Here is a 14,021-nt window from a genome sequence, read left to right as displayed (position 1 = left end):
CAGCCTGCGTCACCATGGTGTTAACCATCGGCTGCAGGGCTGCTCTAGTACCTGGAGCACCTCCTCCTCCTTCTTCACTGACTTTGGTGCCTGCAGGGTTGTTTCTGTCACATCACCTAACTCCCATCTCCCAGCTGTTATACATCATTAGTTACCCTTTCTTAAATATGCTGTCATTGAGGTGCTGCCATCCTCACTGATTGGCTCAGCTTTGGCAAGTGGCAGGTCCCTTTTGAAGCTTGCTGGAATTGGCTCTGTTCAATGTGGGGCAGCTTCTGGTATCTTCTCACAGAAGCCACTCCTGCAGTTCGCCTGCCTTTCTCCTGCCTCCCTGCTACCAAAACTTTGCAACATAAGCCAAATACAATAAATTATTCAAACTAATGCTTTCTCACTGGTCAAGCCCTTCCACCTATCTTCCCTTATATACACTAAAATGATCGTTATATATTTGTTTGTCACAAAATACTGTGATTTTTCTACCAATGCAATCTTCACAGCAAACCAGCATGGAGAAGGAAATCCACATTCAAATGTAAATATACATTTGGAGAGAAATTTGCTTTTGATTTTGAGTTGTTGGATTTAAAATTTTTGAAGTTTATGAATTTAAGTTTTGCAGCTACTGTAGTCTTCTAAGTCTCTTTCTGCTTGGTATCACTGGTGGCTATTAATAGCATGACAAACACATTTACAGATATTGCTTAAAGCTGACCATCACTATTCCCCAAAATAAAGAACCTTATGACTGTCATCTATGGTATAACATATGAACTTAAGACTTAATAAATTAGTATAGGACAAAATTTAATTTTTGCCTATGCCATAAGGAACATACACTTTCCATGTTGTTATAACAACACTTCATCTGTGATCTATCTTGCTTAGACTGCCATTCTCATCCATTACTAGTAACTTACAGATACAGTAAATTAAAACATATTGCTACAGGAAAAGGTCAGCAGTGCTATATGACATAATATTTTCTTTTTTTTTTCACCCTATGAAAATTATGTTTCAGTTTGTTGAACATATTGTACCATATTCATTGATGATTCAGTCTTACTATCTGTTGCTCAGGTATAGTTGACAGCTGAAAAGTACCATAAACAGACCTTAAAGTATTCTGTAGTGTAAGTGATGTTTTTAAGATGCAGATGTTTAAGTAGGAGCTGTGATAACTCTGGGAAAGACAAGTTCATCCTTTTTTTTTTTTTTTTTTTTGTTCTGCTTCATTATTTCTATTCTCTGTTATATGTGTTACAGCTTGTTATTTCAGAAACCAGTCACTGGCTATTTTTCCGTATTTCTGATTGTGAAATGACATAGCGTTCAATCAGCGCATTTTCTCTGTCATAACGGCTATGGTTGAGAAGGTGCTCACCAGCTGTTAGTTTCAAAGGCTTGTAACTTTGAAGGAGTTACTCTGTGGCTTGACATGTTATGCACTCATTATTAGGTCCTAGGTAAGGTTGCTCAAAATCATGATGAGTTACAATACCTTTTTGCTTAGGTTTTCATTAGCTTACACACTTTAAAGCTTTTCCTCCTTTTCAGCTCATACACACTAGCACTTAAAAGATAATAGATTTGCTATAGCTTTAGCCTCTGATAGGCAAGGTATTTTCCCTACATATAGAAATACTAAGCTCAAAGGAGACAGGATGGCTGTAAGGCACTTTATTGGATGAAAGATTATAATTGAATGGGAAAAGAAATAAGGATTTAAACAAAATTGCAGGAAAGAGGAGAGAAACCACTATTTACCTGTGCAGGAATGTCAAAGAAAAGAACAGAAAAAATAATCTCCTGCTGCTGTGGTTATGAGGACTAAGAAAAAGTAGGCTAACAATAAAGAAATTTTAAATATTGCTCTGATTGAGAAGCTGGATGATCAAGTAGATGTACACAGACTGAATCATTATGATTAGTACAAAGCGTGAGGAAGAGAAGTGTGAAGGCAAAAAAGCAAATGGGAGATTTCTTTTATTGAGGTAAATCACATGACTTCCATTGGTTTGAATCCATGCTCCCTCTCATTAACTTTAATGTGTATATTTTGGAAAATGTAATATTGTGCTTCTCAGAGTGAAGAATTACAGCAAGACACTTCCCGACAAGGGAGATGGGAGATAAGGGGGTACGGAATGAGCTGATACCAACAAAGTTGAGTCACGGTATGGTTATTGGAAAGCAATTAGCATGATAAAAATCACACCTCTGGGAGGAGATTGTACAAGTTAATGTCCAACCACCTTTGTACAGCAAAAGTCAATAGACCTGCACAGAAGTGCACCAGTTACATAACTAAAAGCTGACCAATGAGTAAATCTTGTGCAACTTCTCCTTTGTTGTAACTTGTATAAAAAGCCTATGAACTCTCCACAGAGGTGTGCTAGATTTGCACATTATTTCCTAGCCCTCCTTTCTGTACAGAACTGCATTAAAGGTTAGAAGGTGGATCTCGACGATATGTTCTCATTGGGTCTGCTGCACCAGGCAGAAACCTATTCCCAGACTAAGGGACAATAAGTGAGCTAGAAAGTAGTGACAATTCCATTTTAAATTTGGGGAAATAAGTCAGATAAAGGTAAGTAACCTGAGCTTTCTGGATTCCACCTGAATCTGAGAAACTCCTTCAAAATCTGTGTCTCATCCCATAAGCATTTTATTTCCTGAGCTTTCACCAGAAAAGCTTCCTGAATGCCGAAGTAGCCTTCTTCACCATCCAAAAGTGCAAAGTCATGACAATGTGAATCAGTGCACCTCCTTTTTTTTTTTTTTTTTTTTTTTTTTTTTTGTTAAACACACTGGTCATGCAATCAGCACTCAAATAATGTGAGAGAAAGGAAGAAAACTGTTTGTAGTCTATAGCCAGATATCAACCGAGATACTATTCAGTGAGAGAGAAGATGAAGTTATGAATCCTCATAGGTTAAGAGCGGGGGCTGAGCTTGGGTGTTTTCTGTATTTGAGGTGAGTAGCTTAACAAACTTTCTCTAAGCTTTAAGAAAGGAATACTCTTTGAAAAGGGCTATCAGTACTTACGTCTGGGATGAGATTTTGGAATATGAATCTCAAGTGGAGTAAGAGTACAGACCTTTGTAAAGAGGTAATTCTGGAGACATTTTTTTCTTTCTATGCTCTTTCTTATTTTAATGGCACCATATTCTAGAACCGTTGAGTAGCTTTGAGTTATCTAATTCTTCCCAGATAGTACATAGATTTTTTTTGACACTCTGTTCAGAGCATTGACTAGTCTTTGGATCAAAGCCTTATAGTTGGCTACTGACACATTTGGAACAAAAACATGTGTTCTGGATATAATTCTGCATCTTCCTTTAGAAAGAAACTTGTTTCAAGCCAAAATATACAATCTCAATCCAATTCTCTAATGTTCCTTTGAATTTCTAGAAATTGATTTTATCTAGCACTTCCATTACTTGTATGTAAAGAAGTACCATTAGCAACTGATCCCTGAAAGTTTGACTTTTCTCTTTAGTCTGACTTTGAATTTAAATGTTATTTTTCTCACAATCATATCTACAAGCAATTTATATTTTGTGAAGTTTAAGCTATGAATCAGACCTTTGTTCCAAAGGTATGCTAACAGATGCAGCTGACTCTATCTTAACTTAGCTAGACTCCAGCTGATTCCTTCTGTCATTTCTAGTGTCTCACTGAAATCCCTTTCAAGATGAAGGAAATAGCTGAGTGACAGCAATATCTGTGACAGTCAGTAGCCCGAAAACAGATGTCAAATGAAACCTCTTCACTGTGCTCTCAGAAACTTCTAGCTGTGAAGTGCATCTCTGACTACGCTCGTCCAACTCATGGTAACAGAACCTATTCAAGGTTAAAAGGTACATATCTACAAGCCACAGTTTGTTCTTGGCTTTGGCTCTGTGGAAGAGGCAAATACCAGATGCTACAGCCTTACAACACAGCACATTAAAAGCTAGCATGGCATGATAAGCAACAGTAAAAGGTAATTCATATGGCTGTATCCAGAGCAGAACCACCTTCGTATCACCGAGAGCTACAGCATCTGTTTCTTAGGTCAATGTTCAATTTCACGTTTCCTTTTTGACAGTGAACGAACACTTTCCTACATGTAGGAGAACAATTTATTAAAAGTGTCTGATGGCTTGTATTGCCTAGCAAATCAATGACTTGTAATTCTGTTTTAACATAGCTTTGAATGCCAAACTGTATCATAGTTTAGTTTGTTAATAATTTCTTTCTCTATTAATGTTACATGAACAAAGAATGTTTAATAATTCCTCATTGTAATGATAAATTCTTTCCTTTATGGTGGCATCTGACAGGTTTGCCATGTATGGACTTCATATTTCAATACAAGGCAGACTGGGAATGGTGGCCTGTCTCCATCCCCAGAAGGACTTTGTATCATCAGACATAATATTTGGCAGCATATTTTTTAATGTTTTGAAGCACTGTAAATCTATATCCTTTCATTATATGTTCAAATCTCACATATGACTAACTTTCATTGCATTCATTCTCTATGTTTGGATATTATATCTAAATCGTTCTTTCAGTGAAAAAGTGGGAGGAGATTTGGAACACTGGAGATGCTGCTTGCTTGTAGATTTTCATTCTGTTCACTTGCATTTTATCAGTTGTATAAATATAATGGATGTTATTCTACTATATTTATCTGCAGTCAGGAGCTCCATCACTGATTCTCTTTTATCAAACCTTTTTCTGTGTGATACACAGAATTGTAATGAAAATGTAAAATCTATCCTGAACGGAGACTGGAAGGGAATGTTTGGGTGTAGAAGCAACAGACTGAAGGGAAGCATGGTTAAGAATGGCAGAAGTAGACAATGCCTAGAGCAGCAGGTCATCAAGATCACAACATTTTGGCACATAACACTGAAGCACTTATGGAAAACACAAGTCACAGGTAGACTTTAGACACAGGCTATTCTAAGATACCAGTGGAAAGGAAAAGAACATAGCTGGAGCCCTGACCATCCCCTCTGTCCCTAAGAAGAAAAAAAAAAGAAATTCAAATTACTCTGAAAGGTAGGACAGGATGGAAAGAAGACCGTGATCACTATAAACACCTCAAGGATACAGTAGGCATGTCTGAATACAGCATGACAGCCAACCTAAGAAGAAACTACAAAATACAAGCTGGACTAGGGTGTCAACAAGTATGCCATTGCAGGGAAACCCAGCCAGAGCTCTCAGAGACAGATGTGTTGGTCCTTGTGAGCCTAGGCAAGTGAGTATGAAGGGAATTAGTTTTCTTTTTAAGATCCAATTCCCTTCTACAGGGTCATCTTCTTCAATTTGTTGGTGCCAAATGAGAGTTGTCCAGAAGTATGTAGTAGAGTTTGATGAGTGTTTTCAGGGAACAAAACCCATTTGAATCCTTGCAGCTTCTTAGTTATTGTTAGGAATACCAGTGGGGCCTTTAAGCTGACAGCTGCTCCCAGCTGGAAGATACAAATGTATGATATGAACAGAGAATGTTAATCTGGATTATCTCTATGTTCACCTTAAACACCAATAAAGACAGACTGCTTGAAATACAGCAAAGGCATTATACTTTGCATTATAGTCTCTTTGCTTCCATTTTAAACTGAAGAATTTGTTTTATACATTACTGAGGTACTATTGTAAGAAGACTAATTTAGCTTAGCAACTTCTGACTCCTTTTAGAGGTTAAGCTTTTGAAAAGAAAGCAGCTTGACTGTCCTTTTTGAATTGTTATTCCATGAAAAACTGTGTGGGAGTTGGTAATCTATTGAGAAAAATCTATTGCTGATATCCTCAGCACTTCAGTGTCTAATTGTCAGTTCTGCACTTCTACAGTTACCATTTTATTCATAATCACTACACTTCATTTTTTTCCGGCTTCTTGTATTTTATCTGTTGTAATTTTTTTTTATTAATTTTTATCTTTCATCTTCAGTACTTCATGCTTTATTTCTCTAATGCTCAGTAATATTTTGCCATTGCCACTCCATGTAGTCATTTATTCTTTACTATAAATAACCTTCCAATTTCATCGTGGCAGGCCTGTAGAGATACATCCCTTGCAATTATGCATTTCTTGTAGAGAGATAGCTGTCTCTCTCAGGCAATATTCTAATATAAGTATAATGTGATACATATTTTAATTTGTCTCTGAGCTCAATAGGGGCCTTTATCCCACACCCTTTATGTAAAAAGTAATGGTACCAGACAGTTTAATCAGATGTAAAGATGAGAGCCTGGCATGCATACTTATCTCAGGCTAGGCAGCTGAAAGTAGGATGGGCATGGTTAGAGTGCTATTTTGTATTTTACCTGGTGGACTTTCCAAGGATATTGATCTTCGTCTCTCAGGGCCTGAAGTCTCCTTCACTTCAGTGAAATTGTGCCTTCTGCCTCAAGTTCACTCCAGATTACGGATCAGGGAGCATCAAGCACTTCTTCAAACCATGCTAGAAGATGGCTGTATAACTACCAGACCTGGAGCACACCTTTGAGTGCAAATAACTGAATTCGTGCAGAGGGGAAGCAGAAACTTTGCTGAAGGTGGTGGAACTGCTCAGCAATCATGGTGCCACACCACAGGATACTGGAGCAACTATCCTGGCACAGCAAAGGTCTGAACCCACAGCAGGTCCAGAGGAAGGATGCAGTTCCCCAGATCTGGGGCTGTAGGGAGTGCCTGGGGCCCCTCTTCATGGCTGGAGGAGGCAGTGAGGGTGTCCTTGCCTGCAGAAAGTGTGGGCTAGTTGAGAGGTTGTTACCAGGTGAAGTGGCTGTGGGTAAGGGTGAACAGACTTTGAAGCATGATAGAAGATGCAATTTTGACAGGATCTTCACTGAGGCCCCACAGAGACAATACCAAAACTGCAGCTGCCCAAATGGAGGTGGCAGCCAATGAGTCTGCTCACCTGAGCAGCAAGTTGTAAGGCTGGAGCTTATGACTTATAACACCAAGAAGACATCTTCCTTGCAGATTTGAAACTACAGAGCATGTACAGTGTCCTGGTAACAGGGAAGGGGCAGAAAGTCATGTCTGGGGATGCATCGGAGCCAACTATGAGCTTGAACCATGCATCTGCACCAAGAGCAAGCAGCAAGAGATAGCAGCAGGGAAACTCCCTGCAAGAGAGAGAAATCCATGTCTATTGATATAACTTCCCCAAAGGGTTTTTTTTTTGTTGCTTGCCAGGGACTCAGATGTGGGATGTTGCAGAGACTGAGGCTTGTCCAGTACTTGCTATTTCAGTCCACACAGACACCAAAGATGCTGTTAGAAGCAGATCTTGGGTGTAAGTCCCCATCTGTTCTTACAGTTGTTGTTGTTAACAAAGTTCTGCCTCTTTAACGATCCTGGACTTCTGGGGAGAGACAGGATCCACCTCTCAGTGGTGCAGGAGTGTCAACCTGGTGAGAAGAGCTTTAAACATGACAGCACAGTGTGACTACAACAAGCAGTTAAGTGTGGTAGCAATAAATGGAATGGCAAGCAGAGGAATAGGAACCAGAGACACTTAAGGAAAGAAAAGGTGTATATGCCTTAAGTGCATATACATAAATGGATACAGCCTGAGAAACAAGCAAGAGGAGCAAAAGCTCCATGTGCAGTCACAGAATTACAATATTGTTGAAATAACTGAGACATGTGAGGACAGCTTGCACAAATGGAGTATTTCAGTAAATGGAAACAAGCTCTTCAGGAAAATAGAGGAAGATGAGAAAGAAGGTTGCCCTTTATGTTGAAGTGTAGCTTGGATGTTTGAACTCTTCTGTGCGACGGACAACAGACTCTTTAACAGCTTGTGGTTCAGGAACCAAGGAGAGGCCAGTGAAGGGGATAACATGATGGAACTGTGTTTCAGACCACCAAATCAGAGTGAAGAAGTGGGGAAAGACTTCTTTAAATGGCTTGAGGAGGTCTTGGAATGACAGATTAATGCTCTTGGAGGGCTTGAATCCCCCTGATAATGCTCTTTGCCTCAGGGTTCAACAACAAGGGTAGATCATGACTAACCAACCTGACTTCCTTCTACAACAAAACAACTGAATTTGTGGGTGAAGGATTAACATCATAGAATCATCACATAATCATCATAGAACAGCCCAGGTTGGAAGGGACCTTGAAAGATCATCTGGTCCAAGCTTTTTGTGGGAAACGGACCCTAGACGAATTTACCTAAAGTATGTAGCAAATTATCTAGTAAATAACGATGAATGTTGTCTACCTCAACTTCAGGAAGGCTTTTGAAACTGACTTCTACTGTTTTTGAATGGACAGACAACTAAGTGTCTAAGCACTGGTTCTATGGTTGGGCTCAGAGGACCGTGGTTAATAATCAACCTAGATACCAATGACAAGTAGTGGAGATCTGAGAGAAGTGGAGCACTGCAGGGATCTAAATTGGGACCTGATCTGTTTAATCTCTTTATCAGTGATCTGAAGGAGTTAATTGAGGATACTGTCACCAAATCTGTAGATGATAGTACTTGAGTGAGGTAAGTCAACATGCAGGAAGTCAGAGCTGCCATCCAGAGAGACGTAATCAGGCTGAAGGAATGAGCAGACAAGCCTCATGAAATGTAACAATGACAAATATCAAGTGCTGCCCATACAGTGAGCACCGGTACAAGGACACAGGCTGGGGCCTGGCTGATTAAGGGCACCTTTGCAGGAAAAGACCTGGGCCCTTGTCAGTCACAAGCTGAGCATAAGAGAACAGCATGCCCTAGCTGCAGAGATGGCCAGCAGCACTCTGGGAGGTATTCATGGGGGTACAGCCAGGACATTGAAGGGAGTAACTATCCCACTCTGCTCAGCACTCATGAGATCCCATCTGGATATTCCGCACACCTTTGGGACCCTCTTGTATAGGAAAGACACTGACCAACTGGAGCAAGACCAGTGGAGGGACAAACTGATCAGGACTGGAGGGCTTGCCCTGTGAGTAGAAGCTGAGAGAATGGGGCTTGTTTAGTCTGGAAAGAGACTGCTTTCATAGAATCATAGAATCATAGAATCACATGGTTGGATGGGACCTATAAGATCATCTAGTCCAACCGTCTTCCCACTACCATTGCTGCCACAGCTACTAAACCATATCCTGTAGCTTCTCATCAAGCCGCCTCTTGAACACTGCCAGGGACGGAGACTCCACCACCTCCCTGGGCAGGCCGTTCCAGTGCCTTACCACTCTTTGAGAGAAAAAGTTTTTCCTCAAGTCCAATCTAAACCTCCTCTGGTACAACTTGTGGCCATTTCCTCGGGTCCTGCTTGTTGCCTGGAAGAAGAGGCCAAACCCCTGTTCATCACAACCTGCCTTCAGGAAGCTATAGAGTGCAATGAGGTCTCCCCTGAGCCTCCTCTTCTCCAGACTAAACAATCCCAACTCTCTCAGCCGCTCCTCATAAGACTTGTGCTCCAGACCCCTCACCAGCTTTGTTGCCCTTCTCTGGACACGTTCCAGGGCTTCAATGTCTTTCTTGTAGTGAGGGGCCCAAAACTGAACACAATACTCAAGGTGCGGCCTCACCAGTGCCGAATACAGGGGGATGATTACCTCCCTGCTCCTGCTGGCCACACTATTTCTAATGCAGGCCAGGATGCCGTTGGCCCTCTTGGCCACCTGGGCACACTGTCGGCTCATGTTCAGCTGAGCATCAACCAACACCCCCAGGTCCCTTTCCTCTTCACAGTCCTCCAGCCACTCAGCTCCGAGCCTATAGCGCTGCATGGGGTTATTGTGGCCAAAGTGCAGGACCCGACACTTGGCCTTGTTGAACCTCATGCCATTCAGCTCAGCCCCGTGATCCAGCCTATCCAGATCCCTCTGAAGGGCCTCCCTACCCTCAGGCAGATCAACACCGCCACCCAACTTGGTGTCATCTGCAAACTTACTGAGGGTACACTCAATCCCCTCGTCTAGGTCATCAATAAAGATATTGAACAAGATGGGCCCAAGTACCGACCCCTGGGGGACACCACTTGTAACAGGCTGCCAGCTGGACTTGACTCCATTAACCACCACCCGCTGGGCACGGCCCCCTAGCCAATTCTTTATCCAAAGAAGGGTATACCTACCCAGTCCACAGGCAGCCAGTTTCCCTAGGAGAATACTGTGAGAGACCGTGTCAAAGGCCTTGCTGAAGTCCAGGTAGACCACATCAACAGCCTTTCCTTCATCCACCAGTCTGGTCACCCAGTCGTAAAAGGAAATGAGGTTGGTCAAGCACGACCTGCCTTTCGTGAACCCGTGCTGGCTGGGCCTGATCCCCTGGATGCCACTCATATGCCGAGTGATCTCACCCAAGATGATTTGCTCCATAACTTTCCCAGGTACTGAGGTCAGGCTGACAGGCCTGTAGTTCCCCGGATCCTCCTTACGGCCCTTCTTGTAGATGGGAGTCACATCGGCAAGCCTCCAGTCCTCCGGGACCTCCCCAGATAACCAGGACCGCTGGTAGATGGCCGAGAGTGGCTCGGCAATCACCCCCACCAACTCCCTTAGCACCCTAGGATGGAGCCCGTCCGGTCCCATGGACTTGTCGCAGTCCAGATGGAGAAGGTGCTTTGGGGTGACCTAGCACAGCATGCCTCTGCCTGAGAAGATGTAAGCAAGAAGATGAAACCTGGCTGTTTCAGCACTGGATGGTGGGAGGATAAGCCAATGAACATAAATTGAAACAAGTTTCATTCAGCATATAAGGAAAATTTTCTCACCCTTAGGACAGCCAAGCAGCAGAAGAGGCTGCCCAGCCCAGAGACCATGTAGTCTCCCTCCTTTGAGGTTTTCAAAAGCCAACTGGATAAAGCCTTGAGAAACCCAGTCTGACCTCTTCTTTTGAGCAGGAAGTTGGACTACAGACCTCCTGAGGTCCATTTCAACCTGAATTATTCTGGGATTCAAATTACTCTATCCAGTTAGCTGGAGCTGTTGGATGGCATTTCCCTTCATCTGTGTTCTGCTAGCAGATGTCACCATCGCCATTTTGCTGTTGCTAAGATTGTTTTGTGCTAGGGATATGATGAATCCACTTTAAATGGATGATCAAAAGAAGTACTGAAAAGCTATTCTTGGACAAATATGTGTATGAAGAATTAATATTTTCAGGATGTTAACTTGCGCTGCAGCAGGGAGTTTTGGCAGGCAGCTAACAAGGTATAATGGCTAATGCTGCTGACTTGGTAGCCAGAGCAGTAATCTGTCATAAATGCAGGCACTAACAATACATTCACCTGGCGATTAAGGAAATACTTTCAATTACTTCATTAATATATGAAGAACTGTTAATGGTTATTTTTCACTTTTAAGTTTCAACTTAGATTTCATTGCAAGTTTTGCTGTATTTAAGAATTTACATACCCTTCCCTTTTGGAAACTATTCATTGAGTCCCTTCCAACCTTAACATTCTATGATTCTATGAAAAACGCCCCTTCTAGGTCTGCTTTAATTCTAACAAAAGTACATATTGTGGCTTATAGATAAAGTACACTGGAATTTACAATGCTCACTGATTACAAAGCTAAACAAAACAGAGGGAGACAACGTGTCTTTACACTGTGCCTTGCAAACTGCGGTTTTTTAAAACTTATCATGGTGGATATTCACAACTGTAACATTGTTTTTCTTTAAAAAGATATTCAGGAGAGTAAGGAAAATCAGGATTGCAGTCTCTTCTAGAAAATTATCAGAAGTGGAGTCTTAACACTTCTCTGGACCATGAGTGTGTTGCTTGCTATCATCCTCCACAGATTCAAAGATTTGGATTATGTACTTTAATTTATTTTCTTTCTTTCTGAGCCACCGGCATTTACATTAGCAAGTTTTTCTCTGAACTCATGAATTCTTTTAAAAGTCAGAGCTGAGAATCACCAGGACTTGAAAAAAGCACAGAATACCATGTGGTTCACATAGAACTGATATTGGCAGCACTGATTTTCATTTTGTGGTCGTGTTTATATTTCAATACTGGTCTAAGTAGCTGAACAAGTGCACAACATTCTTTATTAAATATTATTGATTTAAAATACTTAAACGTATATTAAAAATGCAGCTCTTCAAATTAAAGGATGTATTGATGTCTTAAGCTTTAAAATAGGAATCTGAAGCTTGTGGATTGTCTACAGCTTGTAACAAAAACTTCAGCAGGTCTTCAGGTTTTACACTTTTGTCTATACTGTCATAAAAGGTACTCTTAAAATCCAGAAGGTTTTGCTTCACTGGGTTATTGAATGGAGAATCATGCATAAGTAGAGTTAGTTAACTAAACCCAAGATTGTATATTGGCTAGTCACTTGATGTATCTTTCTGTTTCTGATTTTTAATTTGGCATATATTTTTTTGAGACAGATTCTCTTTACTGACATCTTCTAGCAATTACCCATATTTATTTCTGAAATATCTACTGCATTATTTGGGTTATATTGCTATTCTCTTACTTGATGTAAAAGAGACTGCAGTCTTTTCAGATGTGGAATTAACAATGGCTTGTTTACCTACTTACATACATTTTGTGCAGAATTAAGTACTCTTAAAGGCAATATTCCAGCTCTCCTGGAATTAGTTCAGTTACTGTTATGCTTTTAGCATTTCTTTTTGGGAATCTAAATTGTTCCATTTAAAAACAAATTTAATTTCTTTAACAATTATTTAATACATAGGTACACGTATAAAACCATATATGCATTATTACACTCGAGTGTCAAACTGCTGTAACCTGGCAGTCAATGCATAGGCTGATCCACAGATAGCGTACACATTTTTAAGACTGCCAGATACACAAATTGGCAAAATGTTCAGCACTAGCTTTAACATTTAAGAGAAGCATTGCATGACTAATGAGAATAAGGGAACAGTGCTAAAAGTAGAGATTAGCACCGAGGGAGAGAGAAGAGAGCCGTTTCTTGGCAACAGGACTGGAATCAGTGGTATGTTAGCTGGAATTTGTGCAGATGAAATTTCCTAGGTACACTTTCAGCTGTCTGTTGAGGGTAAAACAGGATTTGTTTATATTTTGTAGCTAAGTTATTGGCAAATTCAGCATATTTTACAAGTTTAATTCTTTCTCAATTGTAAGTCAGTCCTACAAAATAATGGACTTTCTATCATTCATCAAAGAAGGAATAATAGTATAGACAAAACCTACACAAATAACTGATTTTACTGAAATATAGCTGAATGGTTTTATAGAAAAAAAAGTGCTATTTATTGTTCTTCTAGTCTTTATGCTATATGAGCAGAATTGAAATGGTGGAAAGTTTATATTTTGCATAAAGGATGATGGGTTTTGTGCTCTTTGTTCTTTTCTCCAGAAAAAAACCCTTTTTTTTCAGTGGTGAACTAACACGGTTCAAATATTATACCTGTTGAATGTCAGTCCAGCATTGGGAAATTTGTTGAACACATCTAGCCTCCCAAAGACTACAGGGAAGGCTACAAGACCTGGATGAAATACTGCATTTTCATATGAGGAAAAACCTAAGAACAGAACCAATCATGAGAGATCTTATTAATATGAAAGCAATGTAAGCTTTTTTTTTTCCCTAAGTTCTAGTACTCAGAAAAGAATATACTGAATTTTAATTTGATTTTAAAAATCTGAGTGGGTACGAACAATTATTTTTGAGAAAAAAAATGTTAAGATATTTATAAACACATCTGTTTTTGTAGAATCTGAGACATCTGAGCATTCTTTCATACTTCAGACTCGTAAGCAATCCTGTGGTGGCAGGACCAAGGAAAATAAAACTTTTCTGACATTTCAAAACCAGAAAAGAGGTTACCAGAAGGTAACCCTCCCAAAATTACTGTTAAATAAACCTCAGCCTCTTCTAGGTTCCTTTTTACGTAGTACAGCATAAAGAAGCCTCTTGAGATATCACTTATTTAGAAAAGTATCTAGAAATGAGCAAAGAAGAATCAAAATTAGTTGATGTTGCCATCATAGCTCTGAAAACTGATTCAATTCATACTACTTGCAAGAAAATATCTAGTGAATTAGCATGTAACCA

This window comes from Chlamydotis macqueenii, chromosome 2, assembly GCF_036417535.1.
Source record: "Chlamydotis macqueenii isolate bChlMac1 chromosome 2, bChlMac1.mat, whole genome shotgun sequence".
Classification (NCBI taxonomy): domain Eukaryota; kingdom Metazoa; phylum Chordata; class Aves; order Otidiformes; family Otididae; genus Chlamydotis; species Chlamydotis macqueenii.
Note: the sequence above shows the minus strand (reverse complement) of the source record.